Here is a 24,702-nt window from a genome sequence, read left to right on the forward strand (position 1 = left end):
AGATACAATGGATATACTGATTACAGCCTCTCCTGAACCGAGATAGAATAGCCTCAGTTATCCATACCTTGCTACCTTCAAAGACTGGATTACTAAAATACAATCCATGTAAATATGCTTTTCAATAAACTCTGGAAGCTTCAGTTATCTAAGATGAAAGGCTGCTAATGGGCAACAGGTAGTGGGATCCTGTCTCACCTGTTCTGGGAGAAAGCCTTTTTGGTGGTGGCACCTCAGATGTGGAATGCTCTCCAGGAGAAGACTCACGTAGTGACAACTATTTTATCATTTGGGTACCAGGTGAACACACACACGCTAACCTATAAACTTTTAAAACTCTTAAGTTGCTGTGAGTTCTTATTGATATGTGTATTTTTATCCTGCACTGTGCTGCTGTTTGGTTGCTTTCATTGTTTTACAACATTTTTATTTATTACTCTTTGCAAGCTGCCCTGCGAATGCCAAATGGTTCACTGGAAAGTGGGGCACACATTTCACAAAACAAACTGCAGCAGTAGTGAGAGCTCCCAGACCATTATCTAGATAAACACAAATATTAATTTGCATTATTCATTGTGTGCTCTCAAGTAGTTTGCAAAGACTGTTTCTGCTTGCAAAACGTTTGGCTCTGACCTACAGTAAACTGAAGTCTTAGCCTTGTATGATACCCTTTTAGTTTGCCCAGTGCTGCAAAAATCTTAAGATCATTTGGGGGAGGAATCAAAATTCATTTCCCATACTCTACAGAACTTACTCCTAAAAACGAGGTGCTTTCTCCTAACAACAATTTTTTCCCCCAATGTCAAGAGAAATTGATCTTCAAGAATTGTTTTGGTTTCTTTTTTGCATGAATATCTTCGATTGAGCCTGCTAGCATCAAAACTCAATTTTCATTCAGATAATCTTTATGAAATAGCTAGTTAGATTTTATTAACCTTCCATAGCATATTAAAGTTTAAAAATAGTAAAAATAAAATTTAAAATGCATGAGCTGTGATGCTTCTTGCATTTGTCCTTTGCATGGGATTAAAAATCCCTCAGTCCTTTCATTTGCATTTATAAAACGAGACTGGCCATGTTCTCTTCCCAGCCATGTTTTCTAATTGATCAGAACCGAATCTAAACATATCTCACTTCTTCAGGTTTGGGGTATAAGAGTTGTTCCTCCTGCCATGCAAAGAAATAGATCGGGACAGTTAAAGAGCTGTTTATAGCTTTTGAATATCTAATTAGCTTTTTAAAGAAGGCCTTGTTTGTCTCCTTTTTCTTGATGGACAGCTTTAAGAAACAGCTGCATGGAGGATCACAGCCCATTTTATTGGCAAGTGGAACTTACTGGCTAAGAAAGAAGGAGAACACACCATTGCCTATTAACAGGCGCACCAGATGGTTTGGCTGCCTAAGTTCCCCCCTAGACCCAGAAATCTAATAAACTATTGTAAATTTGATTTCCAAATTCAAAACAGAAGCCTGAAGTCACAGTCTAGCCTTCCAAACAGCAGCAAATTGGCTCCATCATACAGTAGGCTGACAAGCAACCATGCTCCATTAGTTAAACATGCTTCTTCTTCTTTTTTTTTTTAAGACAAGCTGCCCAAATAAGTATTTAGTTGATGAACTGTAACAGCTCTGAAGAAGCGTTTGGTGCTAGAAGCTAAACAGTGGCTGTTTACAAAATGCTGTAATTATAACGTCATCAGTCCAATTATTTTGGCAGCCTGGAAGGAAGCAAGATAGACATGTGGCAAGAGAAATGCGTCAGAGATAGAAAGGTAAGTGGCATTCTGAGGGCATCTAGCTCTAAAATGTCATGTGTCTGTTTTTTGCAGGAATAAATCTGCAAAATTTATCTGAAGATATCTGAAGGTATCTGAAGAAGTGTGCATGCACACGAAAGCTCATCCCAAGAACTAACTTAGTTGGTCTTTAAGGTGCTACTGGAAGGAATTTTGTTTTGTTTTGACTATGGCAGACCAACACGGCTACCTATCTGTTTTTGCAGGAATATAAACCTGCGGGAAAGGGGGTGGGGAGCAAAACAAGTGGCTGGAGCGATGATAGACAATTTGAGCTCTTTTATGTGATAAACATTAAAAACGGAACTCTTCACTCACCGTGAGCTGTCCAGCATTCATAAAGAATAATTTCTTTGCAGCAGTAGGTAAGGTTTGAATGTGCAGTTGGGAACAGAGGTTTCCATTGAAATTTGATGTAGTGGCAGTCAGAGTTCTGAACTATGGCATAGAGAGAGACTAAATTTACATGTGTGTGCACTATTTAGGGACGCGGGTGGCGGTGTGGGTTAAACCACAGAGCCTAGGGCTTGCCAATCAGAAGGTCGGCAGTTTGAATCCCCGCGATGGGGTGAGCTCCTGTTGCTCGGTCCCTGCTCCTGCCAACCTAGCAGTTTGAAAGGGCGAAGTGCAAGTAGATAAATAGGTACTGCTCCGGCGGGAAGGTAAACGGCATTTCCGTGCGCTGCTCTGGTTCGCCAGAAGCGGGTTAGTCATGCTGGCCACATTACCCGGAAGCTGTATACAGTACCAGCTCCCTTGGCCAGTAAAGCGAGATGAGTGCCGCAACCCCAGAGTCGGCCACGACTGGACCTAATGGTCAGGGGTCCCTTTACCTTTACCTTACTGCACTATTTAGGAGCTCTGTAGTCTCCTACATACAATGATCTTTCATGAATGGTTACAGCATTTATTTAGGAACACAGGTCAGTGTTCTTCCCGCAGGGTTCATCCATGAAAAAGCTAATCAGTAACGACAGGTAAACTTCTTGGAGAGAGAATTTGTCCCCTGCAATGCACAAGAAAGTACAGGTGTGTTCTAAGGTATACCTGAAATTAAGGAAGTTTGAATAATTCCAAGCAACACTCCCCCCAAAAAAGTAAAAATCAGAAGTTAATACGAAATTAACATCTTGATGCAAACCATCCAGGAAGAATTTCCATTACCATTATATGCTTGCGATGGCTGTGCAAAATGCTTCACTCACATTTCCTACGGAGTTGCATTCATTTTGCACAGATGTACTCCATTACTTCCACTGCCAATGCAGAATATCCCACAATGCACACACAGTCTTATTAGAAAAATAATTCACTTCAATAAACAGCTTTAGCTCTGTCTGAAGACCAACCAGACTGGAGCTCATGCAATTCCAACTAAAATGTTTTGAAGCTGAGACAACTTTTCCATCAAGTCTTTTTCTCCTGCCTTCAAGTCTACTGCTTTGAGCCACTAAGGCTGAGCAAGTAGGATGAAAGCTTTATTTCCAAAACTTGGGTCTCCAGCTACAATCCCCATCATCCCTGACCACTGGTTCTTTGGACCACATCAGCGAAGCCAAGAGGTGGGTCTTGTGGTCTGGGGAGCCCAGGACCTCCATACCCACTGCTCAGGCTTACGCCCTGAGAAGGTCACTTTGGTGTTACGAATGCAGCAGTCTGACTTCACCCCTGGAGGTACACTCCATTGTCTCTCAAGGCAAGTGGATGGATGCCAATATGTACAAAGTTGCACTTCTTCCATCTTTAAATTATTATTTATTGGAATTATATGCCGCCCTTAAATCACAAGATCTCAGGGCAGTTCACAGGATAAAAATACAAGTAAAAACACAAGCAAAGAGCTAAAAACAACAATAACCCCCCTCCCACAAACACATTTAAAAGGATGTAATATAATAATAATAATAAGTTTTTATTTATACCCTGCCCTCCCCGGCCAGAGTGGCTAACACCAATAAAATTCAGAGTAGCTCAGAGTGGCTAACACCAATAAAATTACAATAAAACATAATGGGAGACAAACAAACCAACAAACCAACAGTTTATTAAAATATGAGTTAAAATACAATTTAAAATGCAGCCTAATTTTAATAGTAGCCCATAAATCAAAACCATAAGGGGAGGGAAACATAAGGGTCAGACTGAGTCCAAACCAAAGGCCAGGCGGAACAGCTCTGTCTTGCAGGCCCTGCGGAAAAAAGTCAAGTCTCGCAGGGCCCTAGTCTCTTGTGAGAGAGCGTTCCACCAAATTGGGGCCAGTACTGAAAAGGCCCTGGCCCTAATTGAGACCAATCAAACCACCTTGCGGCTTGGGACCTCCAAAGTGTTGTTATTTGTGGACCTTAAGGTCCTCTGCGGGGCATGCAGGAGAGGCGGTCCCGTAGGTATGAGGGTCCTAGGCCGCAGGTCCTCGGATGTTAATCAGCCTTATAAAACCAAAAAATACAAACTACAACTAACATATAACATTAAGAACTCTTTAAAACACCTCCCCAATAAACAACACCCACTGAAGTTAAAACCCCATCCCCATTAAAACCATAATTTTAGCACAAGGGGGCTGGCCCACACCCTCCTTCCACCCCTGAAGTGCTGCCCCCCAAAGAGACTTCTCTCTTCCGAGTCGCCCCTTCGGCCGGGAAGGCTTTCTATGTTTTTTTTTAAGAATATTTATTAAGATTTTACAAAGTCATAAATACAAAAATGCATAAAAAAGCAAAAATAAAAAATAAAAATACAAAATACAAAAAACGGAAAAATAGAAAAAAGAAGTTAGAAACAAATCCATTTTTTTATAACTTTACACTCATTAGCTTGTTTCTTTGACCTCCTCACACCTCCCCTTTTTGTATTCCCAGTTTATATAATCCATTCAGCAAATCCTTACCCTCTTTCATTTATCTTAACTCCTTATCTTAACATATTATAACTCTATATTTTCATCCATTATCAATTCATTATTGCATATTCTTATTAACTTTGTTGCTAATACCACTTATTTTCAATCCAACATCATTTTAACATTCATTAATTTTACAGTGTTTTTGCAGATAGTCTTTAAATTTCTTCCAATCTTCTTCCACCAACTCTTGTCCCAGGTCTCGGATTCTGCCAGTCATTTCCGCCAATTCCATATAGTCCATCACCTTCATCTGCCACTCTTCCAGGGTGGGTAGATCTTGTGTCTTCCAATACTCTGCAATGAGTATTCTTGCTGCTGTTGTTGCATACATAAAGAAAATTCTATCCTTCTTTGGCACCAATTGGCCGACTATGCCCAGGAGAAAGGCCTCTGGTTTCTTCAGAAAGGTATATTTAAATACCCTTTTCATTTCATTATAGATCATCTCCCAGAAAGCCTTAATCTTTGGGCACGTCCACCAAAGGTGAAAGAATGTACCTTCATTCTCTTTAAGCCAGGAAGGCTTTCTAGAGCTGCCTCAGCAACTGGTGCAAGCCTGGCTGCGGCCGGCTGCCCATACAGGGTCCCGATCCCTGCTCTATTTGCACAGCTGCAGGCAGCTCCACCTCTTGGCAACCACCACCTGCGCCAGCCCAGGAGCAGGGCTTCCACATTTCAGAAATACTCTTCTTAGAAATTAATCACTCAAGAAAGACAGTAACGATGATTTTATTCTGGGAGTGAGAACATCAGATAATGAACATTTTTGAGGCTGAAATGAGCAAAAGGGGGGGGGAGCAGATCAAAGGCTGGTGGAAAATATATATATATAGGAGAAAGCAATTAAGCAACTGCTAGGTAAATCTCAGGACAAAAAAAATCAAAAGGGTCTCATCAAGTAACGGGGATTATTGAATAAACTAACACTGAAAATAACTGATAGATCTCAGAAGGCTTTATATGGGTATGCTGTTCAGTATGTCTACTGAGAGAGGAAGATTCTAATTAACACTAAGAACAATGGGAGTTGGTGACGGCTGCAGCATCAGCGACAAACTGCAAATGGGAATTCATGGCATGCAAAGATGGAAGAACTAAACTGCATGTTTGGCTCATGTACTTACAACCTTCTTCCTTGCAGAGAAGGGCGGTGGCAGAACCATTGAGAGGGGCAATTTACATGGTGCCAAGGCTCCTCTTCAGAGAACAGGCTCTGTGTGCAGATTTACACGGCCATGAAAGCTAGAATATGGTTGTATTTTTTGAAAAAGTTATCCCCAGAAACTCTGCAATGATATGATCACCTCTGCGTCACAACCCAGGATCAGAGATAAGTATAAAACCATACTATACCATATCCATCAGCGAAATAATGGGGAGGGGCTAAAGGGGGTTGGACTAGATGACCCCGGGGTCCCTTCCAATTCTACAATTCTATGATTCTATAGGCAACCTGTTGCCCTCCAGGTGTTGCTGAATTTCAGCTCCCAGCATTCCTCCCCACTGGCCATTCTGGCTGAGGCTGATGGGAGATAGTCTAATAAGATCTGCCCTTTCTTCGGAGGATGGCGATAATATACCTTAAAAAATAACAACTATGCACTGTGAATATGTACATTAGAACAGGAGACAAAAATATCTGAAGCTCCAGTTCACTATCATGGAGGCTACGGAAACTCCTTAGACCTTATTACTGAGACAGCCTAATTAAAAACGGCCCCCCATTTCACATCAATAGCTGCCTGGGACCAAAGCAAAGAGTTCAGAGAGGATATAAATAGTAGGCATAAATAGTATGGGGAATTTCAGAATTAATTCAAGCAACAGCAGAGGGTGAGAGCGGCTCAGTCAGTCTCATCACTTCTTCCCTTTTTCATGTCTGTTTTTCTACTTCTTTCCCCCAGACCATTTACTGTTTAATAACTCATCCAAAGTCCTCCTTGGATGCTTGGATGCTCCCTTGCTTGAATGCATTCTCTTTGGAACTTAGAACTCGCTGCCTCTTTACTGCTTGATACTTTTTCTCTTTTGCTCTTTCCTTCCGCAATAGCTAAAATAGGTTTTTGCCCTCCAAGCACTCACAAGGCTTTGCAAAAACTCTCATCAACTTTGGTATGCCCAGTAAAATACTAAATTAGCCCAACTCACCGCTCAAACACGAATTCGGCTGCAGCTCTAACACTATTTACCTGGAGTAAGCCCCAGTGAATTTAATAGGGCTTACTTCTGAGTAGACATGCTTCGGAGTGCACTGCTATTCCTTTGGCAGTTTGGGTACTGAGGCATTCCCTTCATTTTTGGGAATGCAGGGTCTAACGTCTAAAATCATAGAATCACGGGATCATAGAATTGTAGAAGTGAAAGGAACACCAGGGAGCTTCGAGTCCAATCTCCTGCAATGCAGGTGTGCCACAATTCATGACTGCCTGTCAATAGCATCTTCTAAATAGACTATCCATTTTCTTAATAACAGATAAGAGAGTGCTCTGCGATGTCCAGTTAATGAGGAGAAGACGTTCCTGTACATGCTCCAAGGCATTTGCTTAATATTACAGTGGTACCTCAGGTTACAGACGCTTCAGGTTTACAGACTCCACTAACCCAGAAATAGTACCTCAGGTTAAGAACTTTGCTCCAGGATGAGAACAGAAATTGTGCAGCAGCGGCGCAGCAGCGGGAGGCCCCATTAGCTAAAGTGGTAGCCCAGGTTAAGAACAGTTTCAGGTTAAGAATGGACCTCCAGAACGAATTAAGTTCTTAACCCGAGGTACCACTGTACTTCGCATTTCCCCCAGGGCCGAGCCCTGCTGAAAGTGCCACGGAAATCCAAGGGTCTACACACACAATGTTACAAGGCTACACAAACACAATTAGCAAAGAGTTCTCTTACCGTATGTAATTCTTACAATATAAAAATGCTCCTCAAAGAAAGCAAAGGGGGGAAAAGTTAATGAGTTTATTTGTAACATTAAAAAGTCATTATGCAAATGTTTTGTCTTATATCTGCTATCTGCGGGAACCGGGAACTTCTATGCAGCTAACTTAAAAGGGTCAGAGCTCAGGGGCACAACACTTGGGTTGCAAGCAGAACATTCCCGCTCCCATCGCCAGGAGAGACCCTGCCTGGAATCCCGAAGGGCCACTGCCAGCCAGTGGAGACAATACTGGGCGAAATGGAGCAATAGTCCAACTCAGTATAAGCAGTTTCCTACAGCCACATGAACTCATTATCTCTAGCCCCATTCAGGCATTACTGAACGAAGTGGCGGCATGAGTATAAACAGGTTATAGGACCAAACCTTTAACCTAGGGTTACCAGACGTCCCCGGTTCCCGGGAACAGCCCCCGGATCTGCAAATCTGTCCCCGGACAAATTCCGTCCCTGGAATGTCCCCAGATTTGCAAATCTGTCCCCAGGAAACATGGCAGCAGCAGCAGCAGTCTCAGCAGCCTGGAGCCAGCCTGTTAGCGCAGTTGGCTCTGGCTGGCTTCAGGAGCTGCTTGCTGCCCGCTGCCGTGGCGCCCGCCATTTTTCTTGCACCATAGCAGTGAGCAGCGAGCAGCTCCTGAAGCCGGCCAGAGACAAATGCACCAGCAGGCTGGCTTCTCCTGGGCAACGGCTGTCCACCAGTGACTCCCGAGCCTCCCCTGATCTGTCAAAACAAAGGGGGAAGGGGGAAGGAGATCGAGGAAGGCTCGGGAGTCATGGGCGCGCGACGCGCCATTGCCCAGTTTTTTAAAAAACTCTGTGCATTTATATTTCACAGGGTGCGAAAGAAGGGCTTTGCACCTTTATACAATATGCATGTGTGCTTGGGCCCAGGGTCTTTTGCCTCACCATACCCACTACTGACTACCTGTTGCTACTAAGCTTCCCCCCCCCCCAAAGTGTTGGTTTCTGCTTCCTTCACTGAGCAGCGAAGTGCTTGTCACAAGACAATGTTTACATTCCACAGTCAAGTGCTGTTGGGTTTTCTCACGGGAAAGGAGACTGGATGTGACGTACACTGGTTTCCTGTTTTTCACTGTTCTTTGCAGTTCAGCGTGTTTCTCTCCGTGCTTTAGAGGAGAGAGGATGCCTTTCTCTGCTCCGGCAGAAGGAAGATGTTTTTCTGTAAATTACCAGCTTTGAAGTGTAAATAAAGTAATATAGAGCATGTTGGCACGTACTTTTCATCATTCCGCTGTGCACTGGACACTGCTTATCTCCAACATTTGGTTATGGGCCCAGAAAAACGCAGTGTTTTGAGAATGGACTCCAGAAGTCGGGCTCCTGGCAAAGGAACAAAGGAGCAAAGAATTGGAGTGCCGGCAAAGGGTCGGAATGCAGAGGGCCGGATCGGACGATATCTCTGCGCGTCAAGATGATTTGATGAGGTATGTGCTACAGCTCCGGGCAGCCTGCCAGCTTCTAATTAATGGCTTTATGGCTGGACTTTGAACTATTATAGCCGGTTTTGCCGTGGCACAGGCAAAAGGCTAGAAGGATAAATTCTTCCTATGCTGGGGGAAATCGAAAGTAAAGCAGCTGCAGCAGTGTCGCAGCATGAATTTAAGACAGCAGAGAGAACTTTCACTTTTGAACTTGCCTTTGGAATGCGGTTTGAAGCAGCTGCAGATAAGCAGAGTGGCACAGGCTCACAGGCAGAGGCTGGAAATCGAAAGTACTTTTAAAATTTGCTTTTGGATTGAAGCAGCTGTACATAGACGCAGCATGTATAAAGCAGCCTGATTTAAAGCAGCAGAGATGACGCAGAAGGCTAATGCCAAAGTCATGATGGCTAGCTGCAGAAGGCTGGATGAGGCAAGTGGGGAATTTGATGCCAATCAGCCAAATGCTCAACTCACAGTAGCCAGTGATACTGCCATGATTCTGAATGGAGCAGACCGCCAGGGTGATAGCTGCATGGGCAAGGGGGAGTCTTCACAGACGTCATCCCAGAGTGCAGTGGAACCACCAGATGGCGCCAAAGCTTTGAAGGCAGTGAAATGCTACTCGTGTGGACGTCTAGGCCATATGAAGAGGGAATGCAAATATCCCAGGGCCAAGACAGAGCAGCGCAGCGAAAGCTCATCGCGTGGAAAAGGCCGAGGCAAAGGCAAAGGTCCGGTGTCCAGGACAACGCAGCACAAGGCAATGGTCTCACGCTTCACTCCAAAGGTTGCAGAGGTCCAGAAGACATCTAGATCTTTCTTCGTTGTTGATTCGGCTGCAACGCATCACATGTGCAATGATAAGCGACTGTTCGTGTCTTTTACACCGCAGGAAGGTGCGATTCACCAGGCGGATGACCACACAATCCCCAGTAAAGGCTACGGAACTGTTGTTCTTCACAGTTTGGACTTGTCGATACAGGATGTGCTTTATGTGCCAGATGCCAAGCATAATCTGCTCAGCGTTGGACAGCTGAATGAGCGGAAAATTGACGTTTCCTTTAAGAACAAAAGGTGCATCATCACAAAGAAAAATGATTATGTATTGCATGCTGAATATGTTGATCGTTTGTATGTTTTGTATTTTGATGATGTTGTGCAGGATGACACTTGTTGCATTGCAGGTTCTAACAAAAGTTTGCATGCAGAATGTATTCACGATTTTCATCGAAAATTTGGTCATTTGCATTTTGAGGCAGTATCTAAAATGCCTGCCTTGGTTGAAGGTATGACTATTAAACCCTGCAGGTACCACATGAAGTGCAAGGCATGCGCAGCAAACAAAGTGAAAATGGCTGCGAAAGGTAAGGTGTCTAGTAGGCAAGCTACAGAACCATACCAGGTTGTTCATGCTGATTTGGTTGGACCACTAGCGCCCTCTTTGGGTGGAAACAGGTACTTCATGGTTCTCATTGATGCATTTTCCAGGTATATTTATGTGTACAATCTCAAGCAGAAATCAGAGGCTTTTCCAAGGTTCAAGGAATTCTGTGCTTGGTTGGGAAATGTGCATGGTAAGAAGGTAAAGACTCTTTTCAGTGATCGCGGGGGAGAATTCACTTCTCAGCAGTTTGAAGCTTTTCTGACTGAGAAAGGAATTCAACACGATTTGTCTAGTCCTCGCTCGCCATGGCAGAATGGACTTGCGGAACGAGCAAATCAGACATTGCTTCAAGGGTTAAAAACCTTGCTGCATGATGCCAATCTTCCAGAGAGTTATTGGGCCGAAGCTCTCTCATGTTTCACTTACAGTTATAATCGCAGGTTATCTTCAGCGATTGGTTGTACCCCCTATGAGAAGATGTTTGGCAAGAAGCCATAAATCAAACACATGAAAATTTTTGGTTCTGACATGTGGGTTCACTCACCACAAAGCTCCAAGTTAGACAAGCGTGGATTGCATGGTATCTTTCTAGGTTATCAGAAAGGGTCTTACAGAATAATGATGACTGACTCTAAGACAATTAAGCTCACAAGAAGTGTTGAGTACAATGCCAAGTGGGGGGAGAATGTGGGAATTTTCCAATGTTATCCTGATGACAGTGATGAAACTGAGGATAGTCAAAAGCAACCGCAACAACCCACACCCACTGATGAAGGTTCTGATTCTGAGTCTGAAACTGAATCGGGTGATTCAGAGGATTTCAAGAGTGCGAAAGCCTCTATGCGACCCTCTGAAAGCTCTGATCAAGAATTGGAGGAACCATTGTTCACAATAGGTCACTTTTCTCCTAAGAAGGAAGAGGAGAGTATTGAAGACTTAAGGCTAATTCGTAGGTCACAGAGAGCGACAAAAGGCAGACCTCCAAAGAGATTTGCTGATGAGTTTGCTAAGATAGTAGTAACAGCTGTTAAAAGCTCCAAGAAGGTGTTTGAACCTTCAAGTTTCCAAGAAATCCAGGATTTGGATTCAAAGGAAGCTGAGCCATGGTTAAATGCCATGAAGGCTGAGCTTGATTCCTTGGAAAGGAACAAAACATGGGACCTTGTTCCAGTACTTCCAGGAATGAAACTGCTTGGAAGCAAATGGGTCTTCAAAGCGAAGACAGATCAAAATGGCAAGATAGTCAGACACAAAGCCAGATTGGTAGCCAGAGGTTTTGCACAGGTACCAGGTGAAGACTATCACGAGACCTACTCACCCACCGTGAGGTATGAGAGCATTAGGCTTATGCTCAAGCTAGCTGCAGAAGAGAATCTACACATTAGTCACCATGATGTGAATACAGCTTTTCTGTACGGATCTCTAGATGAATCACTTTATATGCTTCCACCTGATGGCGTACAGGTAAAACAGGGATTTGTTTGTGCTCTGAAGAAGTCCCTTTATGGTCTCAAACAAAGTGCACGGTGTTGGCACACAAAACTCACTGAAGTATTGTTTTCTCTAGGTTTTAAGCAAGGGAAAGCTGATCCATGTGTATTTGTCAAAGAGGAGGGGCAAAAGAAACTGTATTGTTTGTTTTATGTTGATGATCTTTTATTCTTTTGGAAGGATGTCACAATGTACAATAATGCCCTAGCTCAATTGAAAGAGCACTTTGACATGAAAGATCTTGGTGAGGTAAACAACTACCTATCTCTGGAAATAGAGAGAGATCAAGATGGTAACATTCTAGTACACCAGTCACGTAAAATTGCTGATGTGTTAAGCAAACTAAACCTGATGGATGCTAACCCTGTAGACACACCGATGACAACAGGTTATCAGGTAGATGACACTGGAGAAGCATTTTCTGATACTACACTGTACAGAAGTGTGCTAGGCAAGCTAAACTTCATTGCCAGATGTTCAAGACCTGACATTGCTGTTAGCTGTAATTTGCTAAGCAGACAAGTCAACAATCCTACTGTTAAGGATTGGAAAGCTCTAAAACGCATAGCGCGGTATTTGAAAGGCACTATGCATTACAGACTGAGATTTAACAATCAGAAGTCTGGTGGTCTTGAGATATTTGCAGATGCAAGTTTTGGAAGTGACACTACAGACAGGAAAAGTACGTCTGGAGTTTGCTATAAGTACAATCAGGGTCTATTTGATTGGTCATGCAAGAAGCAAACAACAGTTAGCTTAAGTACTTGTGAAGCTGAACTGAATGCACTGTCTTATTCACTTAAAGATTGTGAATGGTTGTTACAATTGTGCAAAGACATGAAAATTCCTGTCAAATGTCCAATCCAGGTTTACCAGGACAACAAAGCATGTTTGGCTTTGCTGAATTCTGAAGGTTGTAAGCAAAGCACGAAGCACTTGCAATTGAAGTTGCAACATGCTAGGGAACGTATTCAGAAGGGACTCGTAACTGTGTCCTATATGCCAGGTAATGAAATTCCTGCTGATGTATTGTCCAAGATTGTATCAAGGGATCAACACTGTACCTATGTGCAGAAGTTGGGTTTGTACTGATATTGTACGAACACGCTGCCCAGTGATGTTCACAGAAAGGGGGAGGATGTTGGTTTCTGCTTCCTTCACTGAGCAGCGAAGTGCTTGTCACAAGACAATGTTTACATTCCACAGTCAAGTGCTGTTGGGTTTTCTCACGGGAAAGGAGACTGGATGTGACGTACACTGGTTTCCTGTTTTTCACTGTTCTTTGCAGTTCAGCGTGTTTCTCTCCGTGCTTTAGAGGAGAGAGGATGCCTTTCTCTGCTCCGGCAGAAGGAAGATGTTTTTCTGTAAATTACCAGCTTTGAAGTGTAAATAAAGTAATATAGAGCATGTTGGCACGTACTTTTCATCATTCCGCTGTGCACTGGACACTGCTTATCTCCAACACAAAGTGCCCCCCCGGATTCATTGAAAAAAATCTGGTAACCATACTTTAACCCAGCCCACCTCAGGGTGGCTTCCAATGTGTTCAGGTGAACTTTTTGCCGTAGGGAGACTCTTCTTCCCCATGCATCTTAGAACCCTGATCTTTCCATAGGTCTGAATTGCACAGGGAGACTCTAGCAAGTAGAAGAAGAAGAAGAGTTTGGATTTGATATCCCGCTTTATCACTACCCTAGGGAGTCTCAAAGCGGCTAACATTCTCCTTTCCCTTCCTCCCCCACAACACTCTGTGAGGTGAGTGGGGCTGAGAGACTTCAGAGAAGTGTGACTGGCCCAAGGTCACCCAGCAGCTGCATGTGGAGGAGCGGAGACGTGAACCCGGTTCCCCAGATTACGAGTCCACCACTCTTAGCCACTACACCACACTGGCTCATTGCTGCAATCTCATTGCTGCAAATTCTGCAACTAAACTGTGGGCAGCAGCCACAACCCACTCCACGATGGGAGCAGGGCTAAAAGTATAGCCCCCTGTGCACTTCTGCTGCCCCTTAATATTAGCAATACCTAAATAAGGGTTTTTACAATCAGGTCTGTAACTCCCATGCTAGGTAACGTGGGGGAGAATTATTTGAGCGAAGCAACAGCATGCCAAATGCAGTTTGCCAATATAAATCTACATGCAGGACCATGCAGATGTTTTGCTTTTAGCTCCAGAAAATGTATGCCGCATTGCCACTCATAATAACCCAACCGGGTTTTTCCTTTTAAGCTTTACCTTGATAAAAAAAAAAATTATTAACTCATCTTCCACTTATTAATGTTCTCTTGAAATTTATGTTTGCTTTAAAATGTGTCAGTGCTCTTGTTGATTTTCATCCTTTGCCAGTTTTCATCACTCAGAATATCACTAATTATCACCCTGTAATTCACAATGACTTTACACTGACTTGGCTATTTTTGGCTTTTTTTTCTTTTTTAAGCATTTCTTTAAAAAAAAAAATTAAAGATTTTCTTGGTTTACAAAAGTACATTCCTTGCCTCTTTTTTCAGGTTGTAAAGTCTTTCTTACAAACCCCACCTCTCCTCTCTCCCCACTTTAAGGTGTGCCTCTCTCCCTTGGTGGCAGCAGCAATAAGGTGATGCTCTGCTGTGGGGGGTCCTTTTTGCTTTTCTGTTCGGCTCCAGAGGCCTCTGGGCCTTGGAGCTCCACTGGGCCATCATTGGGGTGCTCCCGGTCCAGCGGGTTCAAGGCCGTTGGGGGGCTGGGGGCTCTGTGTGGCCTCCCTGGTTGTCACGTTGGGCACCACGGTCCCCTCCCCGACCGCAGCAGTGACAGTGGCCATGTTGGTGGTGTGGGGACCAGCCAGGCAGCGCAGTTGGTGCCTCAGGAGCTCCACGTGGCTATGGTGTCCGCCATTTTGCGTTGCCAGAAGACCTTCTAAAGCATTTCTAGCCTGAGGATAACCATTATGCCTTGTTTGCTGTCCTAAGCAGTGCCAACACAACTGTGGCCAAAGCTGGCACAGCTAAAGGGATAGTGTTGAGTTGCTCTAAGCCCTGAACCTGCTTCATGCAGCAACTGTGGGTATTGGGAGATTTTTACATTTTATTTTGCCATCCTGACTCTCGTTATTTATGTCTCTTTGGGCATAAATGCAGCCTTAAATAATTTTTCACTATCTAGCATCTCACTAACAGCTGCTCTCATCACTTCTAACACACACACACACACACACACACACACACACACAAATCTGATCACTGTATATGAGAATATGTACATGAAAGAGTTATTTGACTTTAAAACTCTATAAAATGGGGGGGGGGGGAGAACCATCACTGCCACTCTGTCATGCTATTTAAAATTTGTCAAGTAGCACTTCTGTTCATCTATTGCAGGGATGAGTCCCATAGGCAGCGTGGAAAATAGCAGGACTGAGGGATGTTGCAGTCATCTAAAACATATAATACAGAGTCACAGGCCCCCCACTCCTGCTTTATTGGGTTTACACACATACAACCTCCCCAAAATTTTGTCTACTGCTGCATCAGAAATAGCCACTCACTTTCCTAGTCTGGTAAACAAAGCAATCCAAAATATAAACTAGTTGTTAGGTCTCTGACCTCCCTGCCTCCCTTCTCCAAATGGGAGGATGCAGCCACACATCTTCTCAATGGGGGAAGCGCTAAGAAAGAGGTTAGAGAGAGGTTGAGAGCTTGTAATGTTGATAGCCCTCTTATAAAACGAACTGCCACTTTAGGGGCCTTCTCTGCACTGACAAGTTTAAGCCAGCAGTTTCTTCAAGCAGACCAAGCTGACACAATTCAATCTTCCTCACAGGTCTATTACAGAAATATCTTCTCTAGCAAAGCCATCCTCTCAAGGGCCAGCTCTCTGCAGTCACTATTTTCCTTGGTTGCCTTCTTGATATATTGAAATTTTAAAGTGGAGACACCACACACAGAGGTTTATCCTTCTTCTAGGTAGGAGCTGAATGTTTCTGAGGTAGCCTGATTTCAATTGCTGAAACAAAACTATACATAAATCACTGACAGGCGCTTACCTAAATATTTTGTCAGCGTTTGCCTGGGAATCATGATTTTTGATAGCTGGTTTTTAAAAATATGATTAAAATTATTCAAAGTACTTTCACATCCATTTAAGATACTGGCTCTCATCTAACTGGAATATTTTTTTAGCCAGGGCTGGAGGGGCAGCCAAAATCACTGATGCATCTGTACTGCAAAAGGAAATTCCATACTGTCAGTGAAAACCTAAAAACCTGATATAAATAGAAACTAGGTTTCTTATCAATCCTCTTCCAGCTTTCACTTGCCAAACTGCTGTCTTGTGAATTATTCCTTTTAATAACATATTGCCATCACCTTTGGGGACCTTTGGGGAAAAGAGTTGGTGGAAGGTTATTTTTTATACCACTTCTATTTACTCCTCTTGTTTAATAGGATGCTAATTCTCCTTGCTCCCTTCAGTTCTGCTTCCTGTTACTGTGAAAACAATTTTCAAATCTTTCTAGATCTTAAGCGAGAGATGTGTGTTCATTTGCAACTATGCCAAGCTATTGCCTCTGCATTTCTGATTGGATTCCTTTGCACAACACAGTATCTCTCACAACCCTGCATCCTTCTTTTAGAGTGCGATGGTTTCAGGAAGCTTATATGAATATCGTATTGTAGTTTGAATGACGGATGATAGGCTTCCTTGAACAGAGCTTAGGAATCAAGAAGTGATGCATTTCCCAAGAGCATTGATTGAAGAGGTCAAAACTACACAACGGGGAGAGAAGGGAACCTAGGCAACTAAAGGAAGAAGAGCCTCATGAAGCAACCTCATTTCCAGAACTCAAGACCGAACACAGAGATCTAGCAAGTGAACCTTCCTATAGGGACAAGGAACACCTTGAGGGGTGTCTTTCAACAAAGAAAAGGGGGGTGGAAATTGCTGAGTAAAGCTCCCAAGCAGAGTGGCTTGGAAAACTGAGTTTCTGCCCACATCTCCAGCGGAGGTTTCCTATGCCAATAGCTGTTGGATGTGCAGAGCAGTGCCTTAATGGTGCTACTTCACTGCAACCAGGTTCTTAAGAGGATCAGATTTTAGGCTGGATTTTGGGAAGGTCTGACTTGGCTTTAAATTAGCTGGTGAAGGGGTCTGCATGTCCAGAGTTCTCACGCTGGTAAGCATACCCAATGAGTGTGTTTCATGAAACAATATAAACCAGGTAAAGGTAAAGGTACCCCTGCCCGTACGGGCCAGTCTTGACAGACTCTGGGGTTGTGTGCCCATCTCACTTAAGAGGCCAGGGGCCAGCGCTGTCTGGAGACACTTCCGGGTCACGTGGCCAGCGTGACAAAGCTGCATCTGGCGACACAGAGCCGCACACGGAAACGCCGTTTACCTTCCCGCTGGTAAGCGGTCCCTATTTATCTACTTGCACCCGGAGGTGCTTTCGAACTGCTAGGTTGGCAGGCGCTGGGACCGAGCAGCGGGAGCGCACCCCGCCGCAGGGATTCGAACCGCCGACCTTTCGATCGGCAAGTCCTAGGCACTGAGGCTTTAACCCACAGCGCCACCTGCGTCCCCTATATAAACCAGGATGGCTATACAAATTAGAACTTTCTTGCCCTGGATGAAACTAAAGCCCCCTGGTGGGATGAGGCCACCAAGAAGTGGCCCCTCAAGACCCCCCAAATCTGGCTTTAAAAATAAAAATGCTAACTAGTATACTGAAGGACCCCCCACTATAGCCCCGTAGTGTTCCTGCTGTGCTGAGCCAGCCAGACCTCCAGATATCAGGTTCCTCTGGTAAGTCCTATTTGGGGGCTTCCCTGGCTTTTTTCTGGCCCTCGTAGGACCAGTCTGGATAGTTGGCCTTGGTGAAGATTTAACGTTTTCATCCCCAAAAAGTTTTAGATTTGAGTTTCTACTGAAATGAGGCTGCATTTTAATGTTGTATTTTAATCTTGTTTTTAAGTTGTATTTTAATCATTTTTTTTTAATATTTGGTGTTAGCAGCCCTGAGCCCGGTCTTGGCTGGGGAGGGCGGGGTAATAATAATAATAATAATAATAATAATAATAATTTATTATTTGTACCCCGCCCATCTGGCTGGGTTTCCCCAGCCACTCTGGGCGGCTTCCATAGAAACAAAAAATACACTAAAATATCACAGATTAAAAACTTCCCTGAACAGGGCTGCCTTAAGATGTCTTCTGAATGTCAGGTAGTTGTTTATCTCTTTGACATCTGATGGGAGGGCGTTCCACAGGGCGGGCGCCACTACCGAGAAGGCCCTCTGCCTGGTACCCTGTAGTTTTGCTTCTCGCAATGAGGGAACCGCCAGAAGGCCCTCGGCGCTGGACCTCAGTGTCCAGGCAAAACGATGGGGGTGGAGACGCTCCTTCAGGGCTTTAAAGGTCAACACCAGCACTTTGAATTGTGCTCGGAAACGTACTGGGAGCCAATGTAGGTCTTTCAAGACCGGTGTTATGTGGTCTCGGCGGCCGCCCCCAGTCACCAGTCTAGCTGCCACATTCTGGATTAGTTGTAGTTTCCGAGTCACCTTCAAAGGTAGCCCAACCTAGAGCGCATTGCAGTAGTCCAAGCGGGAGATAACCAGAGCATGCACCACTCCGGCGAGACAGTCCGCGGGCAGGTAGGGTCTCAGCCTGCGTACCAGGTGGAGTTGGTAGACAGCTGCCCTGGATACAGAATTGACCTGCGCCTCCATGGACAGCTGTGAGTCCAAAATGACTCCCAGGCTGCGCACCTGGTCCTTCAGGGGCACAGTTACCCCATTCAGGACCAGGGAGTCCTCCACACCAGCCCGCCTCCTGTCCCCCCCAAAAATTATTATTATTATTATTATTATTATTATTATTATTATTATTATTCTGGAGGAGTGCCCATGGCAAGAGGGAAAGAGCAATAGATAAGCTAAGTGGAAGGCCCTTCTCTCCAGTGCAGCAGTGCCTGGGAGGAGACACTCCTCTCCTCCTAGCCCCGCACTGCAATGGGGAGGGGAACGCAGGAGGAGAGCACCACGATGCCATGCAAGCAGATGCTCAAGCACTAAGCTACTCCCCATGGATGATTCTCTTCCCACCACACACCACACATGGAAAAGAAACACACCTGTGCTCAGGATCGTGATGACTAAAAACTCACATGCCAATAACCTCTCTCTCTCTCTCTCTCTCTCTCTCTATATATATATATATGAAGTACCCTGAAATACTTAATGAAGGGTGGTTCAGAAACTGACTATGTAAATAAGTGACATTCAAAGGCGGGACATTTTCTTTCTGCCCTTTCTATGGATGCACTGCCCATTAGACCTCTTTCACAAAAGTACATTTTTCACAAAAGATGAATCCATAATCCTATGCAATATTAACCACACCACTCAGCAGACATGGTGAGATTTATGTCCACCTTCAGCCACCCTGAATGAATCCCCACTTGATGCAAACGGCAGATTAACAGGCCCATGGAGGAACTGCTCATTAACCCCTGTTTTTGAAGGGATCTCTACTAACTTATGCCTTTAATTAACCTATTCATTTGCAGACACTATGCGATGATCCCATTATCCATGTTCATAGCAGCCAAGGCCTGTTCTCGTGTTTCTCTCGAGTGTCTTATCTGGCCATATCATGAAAGGTGAAATATACTTACTGAAAACAGAAGCGGGGCTGATAACAAAACAAATCAGCTCCAAGAAATAAAACCAGCCCAGTGAGTGATGATTACTCCTCATCAGCTCTGTGTCAATGAAAAACAGACAGACCTTGGCAAGATATATTTCACGGGTCAAATGTGAGCCAGGGATGCGAGCCAGGAACTCCTGAGCCTGAACCAAGAGTCTCAATGAGTTGGAAAAAAATGTTGAAATATACATTTATAAAGAAACCAGAAGCATTTCTCTTCGGTATTGTTGGAAACAATATAAAGGAATGTAAGCTTTTTCTATATGCAGTAACAGCAGCAAGAATACTATTGGCCCAAAAATGGAAGCAAGAAGAATTACCGACGATGGACGAATGGAGGATGAAATTAATGGACTATGCAGAACTTGACAAACTAACGGGAAGGATCCGAAACTGGCGGGACCAGAAGTTTACTGAGAACTGGAGTAAATTTATGGATTATTTGAAAAGTATTTGTGATGACCAGACGACGTTTGTAGGTTTGCAAGAAGTTCTGTGAGGAATAATATTAGAAATATTGCAAAAATGGAGAAGGAGACGTGGTATGTTAAGAATGTAAAGGCAATATTAAGTTAGGAAATACGTAAGAAGTGATTAAGATGGAGGATTATCAGAGGTGCTGATGGAAGTCCAATAAGAATGTACTTGTGATAAATTGTGTGGTATGTTTTATAATTTTGTATGTTAAAAACCAATAAAAATATTTTTTTAAAAAAAGAGTCTCAGCTTCTGAGAGCAGGACCTTGCTGGCTTGAACGCAAGAGCTACTACCTTGGCCAGCATATACTCAAGCCTCAGAGTCCACTGTATATGCAGAAGGAGATGGAAGTACAAAACACAGCTTAACACTCAGACAAGGGGCCAATCTGAAGCCTCTGGATTAGCAAGGCTTTGAATAAATACTAAGAACCAAAATAGGAGCACCTTGAGCAGCTTCCAGCCTCTCCAGGTTCACCCCTCCAAAGTCTAGATTTTGGTGCTATTCATTTTTATTGTCCATTTCATTTCTATACCGCTTTTTTTTAAAGAAATAAAAATATCAAAGCAGTTTACAACTGGCATTCAAACATCAAATAAAACAATCCTGAATAAAACATGATCGAAGAAAGTAAAATATTAAGCATACATTCAAAGCAGCATAATTAACAGGAAACTAAAATATTATCATAAAGATTTCAAAATAAAACAGTACAAAGGAGGTCAACTACATTTAACAGAGCAAAGGCAACCCCCCCAAAAATTATCTTGAATGTTTCAAAAGAAAGCATTACTAAAGGAAGTCAAACAGAAAATGCACATTTTAAACAGCATAATTAACAAGGGAATTAAATATTATCATACGCATAGAACATATCCGCTGCCAATGGGGGGGTCATAGCAGGTCGTGGCTGTGGAAGCTCAGGCTCAATGCTCTGGGTCTGCACTAAGAAACAGCCATCTGTAGCTGGGCAAAATGTAGCTCAGGGGATTCAGAAACATGTGAAGATGCACCATTTCATCGGAAAGGGACTCTGAATTTCCCATCAGGACCCAATTTGGGCAGCCTATTATGACCACAACAACATCAGAGTGTGATGAACAGTCAACTAGGTGGTGATCACACACAAATAAAATAATGCTTTATCAATGATGCCTTATCAATAATGCTATGCCTTAAAAGGTGGCAGAGAAACACGTTAAAATAAATACCTGGTTTGCTGAAGAGGTTTAAGAAGTGTCACTATACATAGCAAAGTGTTCCTTCCCTGTGCAACAATCAAAGAGTCATCGCACTCTCCTTTATACATTTCAAATGTATTCCCAGTGTTAAGTATTAATCAGGCATAGGCCAAATCAGCCCTCCAGATGTTTTGGGACTACAACTCCCATCATCCCTAGCTAACAGGACCAGTGGTCAGGGATGATGGGAGTCGTAGTCCCAAAACATCTGGAGGGCCGAGTTTGCCTATGCCTGCTATTCATTATGGAACTCCACATATTCTATGGAAAGAACTTTGGTATCTTGAAAAATCATCCCACACTTGCTTCTCCAAATATTAAAGACAATTTATTTAGGCTCTACAGTTGTGTCCACTAACATATCAGACCTGCTTGTGATTTCTGAAATACTTAATAGTCCCTGGATTGTCACCTGTGGGAGAATCCTTATGAATGGGAGATCCAACAGGTCATATTAGCCACTTCTTGAGAGCCCTTGCGAAAGAGACTTTAATTATGATGCAAGTGACCTGCTCTTCTTAAGTCACAGAAACTTGCAGAGGATTGTGGCCATCATTTGCATTCCTGGAAATCTAAGATTTGTAGAATAGATAAAAACTAATCAGAATGTCTCAGTTTATATATTCTTTCCTTAAAAGGGGAGGAAAAATCCTATCTGAGGACAGAAAAATGTGCACTGGTTCATATGCAGAGAATAATTTCGGAGAACTGAAATTTCTATGGATGATAAAAACAAACAAGACGGATTACATGTGTGTAGGAAAAGAGCTCTCTTTACAACTCTCATTATTCACTCTACAATCTCACCTACATTCAATCCATCTCATTTATTACCTAATTTTCTACTGACTTTTCCTCCAGAATTGTAACCAAAACTATCCAATCATTTCTTTGCATCAGACAAGCCACTAAACAAAACAATCACCAAAGCAAAATAAAAGATAATAAAAATCAGAACTATGTGGAGTCCTGAGTGGCAAACAAAGAATTTAAACTGGATTCCCACACTCACCTCAAATTAGATATTCTTGTAAAGAAGCTGGTAAAATGCTGTCTTGACTATGCTCCCACTCAGTGGATTTGTAACTGGCTGACTGACCGAACCCAAAGGGTGCTCATCAATGGTTCCTCTTCATCCTGGAGAAGAGTGACTAGTGGGGTGCCACAGGGTTCTGTCTTGGGCCCGGTCTTATTCAACATCTTTATCAACGACTTGGATGATGGACTCAAGGGCATCCTGATCAAATTTGCAGATGACACCAAACTGGAAGGGGTGGCTAACACCCCAGAGGACAGGATCACACTTCAAAACGACCTTGACTGATTAGAGAACTGGGCCAAAACAAACAAGATGAATTTTAACAGGGAGAAATGTAAAGTATTGCACTTGGGCAAAAAAAAAATGAGAGGCACAAATACAAGATGGGTGACACCTGGCTTGAGAGCAGTACATGTGAAAAGGATCTAGGAGTCTTGGTTGACCACAAACTTGACATGATCCAACAGTGTGACGCGGCAGCTAAAAAAGCCAATGCAATTCTGGGCTGCATCAATAGGAGTATAGCATCTAGATCAAGGGAAGTAATAGTGCCACTGTATTCTGCTCTGGTCAGACCTCACCTGGAGTACTGTGTCCAGTTCTGGGCACCACAGTTCAAGAAGGACACAGACAAACTGGAACGTGTCCAGAGGAGGGCAACCAAAATGGTCAAAGGCCTGGAAACGATGCCTTATGAAGAACGGCTAAGGGAGCTGGGCATGTTTAGCCTGGAGAAGAGGAGGTTAAGGGGTGATATGATAGCCATGTTCAAATATATAAAAGGATGTCACATAGAGGAGGGAGAAAGGTTGTTTTGTGCTGCTCCAGAGAAGCGGACACGGAGCAATGGTTCCAAACTACAAGAAAAAAGATTCCACCTAAACATTAGGAAGAACTTCCTGACAGTAAGAGCTGTTTGACAGTGGAATTTGCTGCCAAGGAGTGTGGTGGAGTCTCCTTCTTTGGAGGTCTTTAAGCAGAGGCTTGACAACCATATGTCAGGAGTGCTCTGATGGTGTTTCCTGCTTGGCAGGGGGTTGAACTCAATGGCCCTTGTGGTCTCTACCAACTCTATGATTCTATGATTCTAGAAGGACAGAAAGTGGCTTACTTGTAAGTCAGAACATGGCTCCATCTAGCTCAGTATTGTCTATATTGGCCAGAAGTGGATCTCCAGGGTTTTGGACAAGGGTCTTTCCCAGCCCCACTGTCTGGAGTTGCTAGGGTTTAATCCTCGGACTTTCTGAATGGGCCCATGGCCTGGTGAATGCTATGATTGCACACCAATGCTGTATTCATAGAGGGAGGGGGAGGAGAAGGGAAACACAGCATACAATAACAAGGTTTATTGTACATCTGGCATCAGGTTTAAATCAGGGTTGAAGCAACGTAGCTGTAGCACTTTGAACACTGAAAACAGTTGCAGAAATACCTTTTAATTACTCCCACAAACATCGACATCATGTTAGTTATGTTGCTTCAGAACAGGGACGGGAGTTTTAAGTACAGCAGGCAAACCTTGGAGCCGTAAAAGAGGGTTTGCTCAGGTGAGAGACGAATTCTCGTGCTCCTCATCCATCCCACCAAAGTCACCCTCAGCCCCAAGACAAACAAGAGAGAATGAAAGACATATATAGTGGCTGAAGCAGGACAGAATCTCTCTACAGTCTCCTAAACAGAGGAACAGCACAAAATAAAAACCAGCATCAAATAACCTTAATAAGAGCAGACGCTTTCCCACAAAAAGAGCGGTTACACTTTGAGTGCCAGCTTTCAACCTCTAGGCATAGACTTTGGTGTAACCAGTCACCCACAATCGTGATCAATTATAGACACACTGTTTCAGTGTTAACAGGACTCCTGGTTCACTCTGAATTCCCCATGAGAGCACAATTTGTGCAGTCTGGTATGACCGCAAAATCAGAGATAAACAGCCAATTAAGTGCTAATTAAACATAAAGAAAGCAGTGCTTCCTTAGTAATGCTGTGCCCTAAAAGGCATTTAACTGATCACTGAAATCCCATTGATATAGCACTTTCTGGGGGGGGGGGGGAGCAAAGTTGCCAGTTTTGCACACTTTGACAATTACAGAAGGAGGATGGGTGATTTGGCCAGAGGGTCAAAAGTCTTGTCCCAGTCAAAACCCGCCAAACTGCAAGGAAATATGAGGAAAATCACTTGGAACATATTTTTAAATTGGAAGGCATTCCAATGCAAATAACTCGAAACTTGCAGACAGTGACAGATGACTAAAATAATCTGAGTGATTAAAACTTGCAAAGAATTATAAAGCGATGGCAGATTCTGTAG

General features: G+C 43.5%; 1 protein-coding gene and 1 long non-coding RNA gene across 2 annotated transcripts in view; one reads left to right on the top strand and one right to left on the bottom strand.

Annotated features, from left to right (window-relative positions):
- The window catches only part of LHFPL3 (LHFPL tetraspan subfamily member 3), a gene marked incomplete at its 5' end in the record, with an annotated part of 272,549 nt that overhangs the window by 221,982 nt on the left and 25,865 nt on the right, over positions 1–24,702 (bottom strand). The gene's annotated exons all lie outside the window — the stretch shown is intronic.
- LOC310826621 lies at positions 8,130–8,572 on the top strand. Its single transcript, XR_014555897.1, has 2 exons — positions 8,130–8,171; positions 8,297–8,572. It is a non-coding gene; the product is annotated as an uncharacterized lncRNA (long non-coding RNA).

This window comes from Podarcis gaigeae, assembly GCF_964106915.1.
Source record: "Podarcis gaigeae genome assembly, chromosome: 10".
Taxonomy (NCBI): domain Eukaryota; kingdom Metazoa; phylum Chordata; class Lepidosauria; order Squamata; family Lacertidae; genus Podarcis; species Podarcis gaigeae.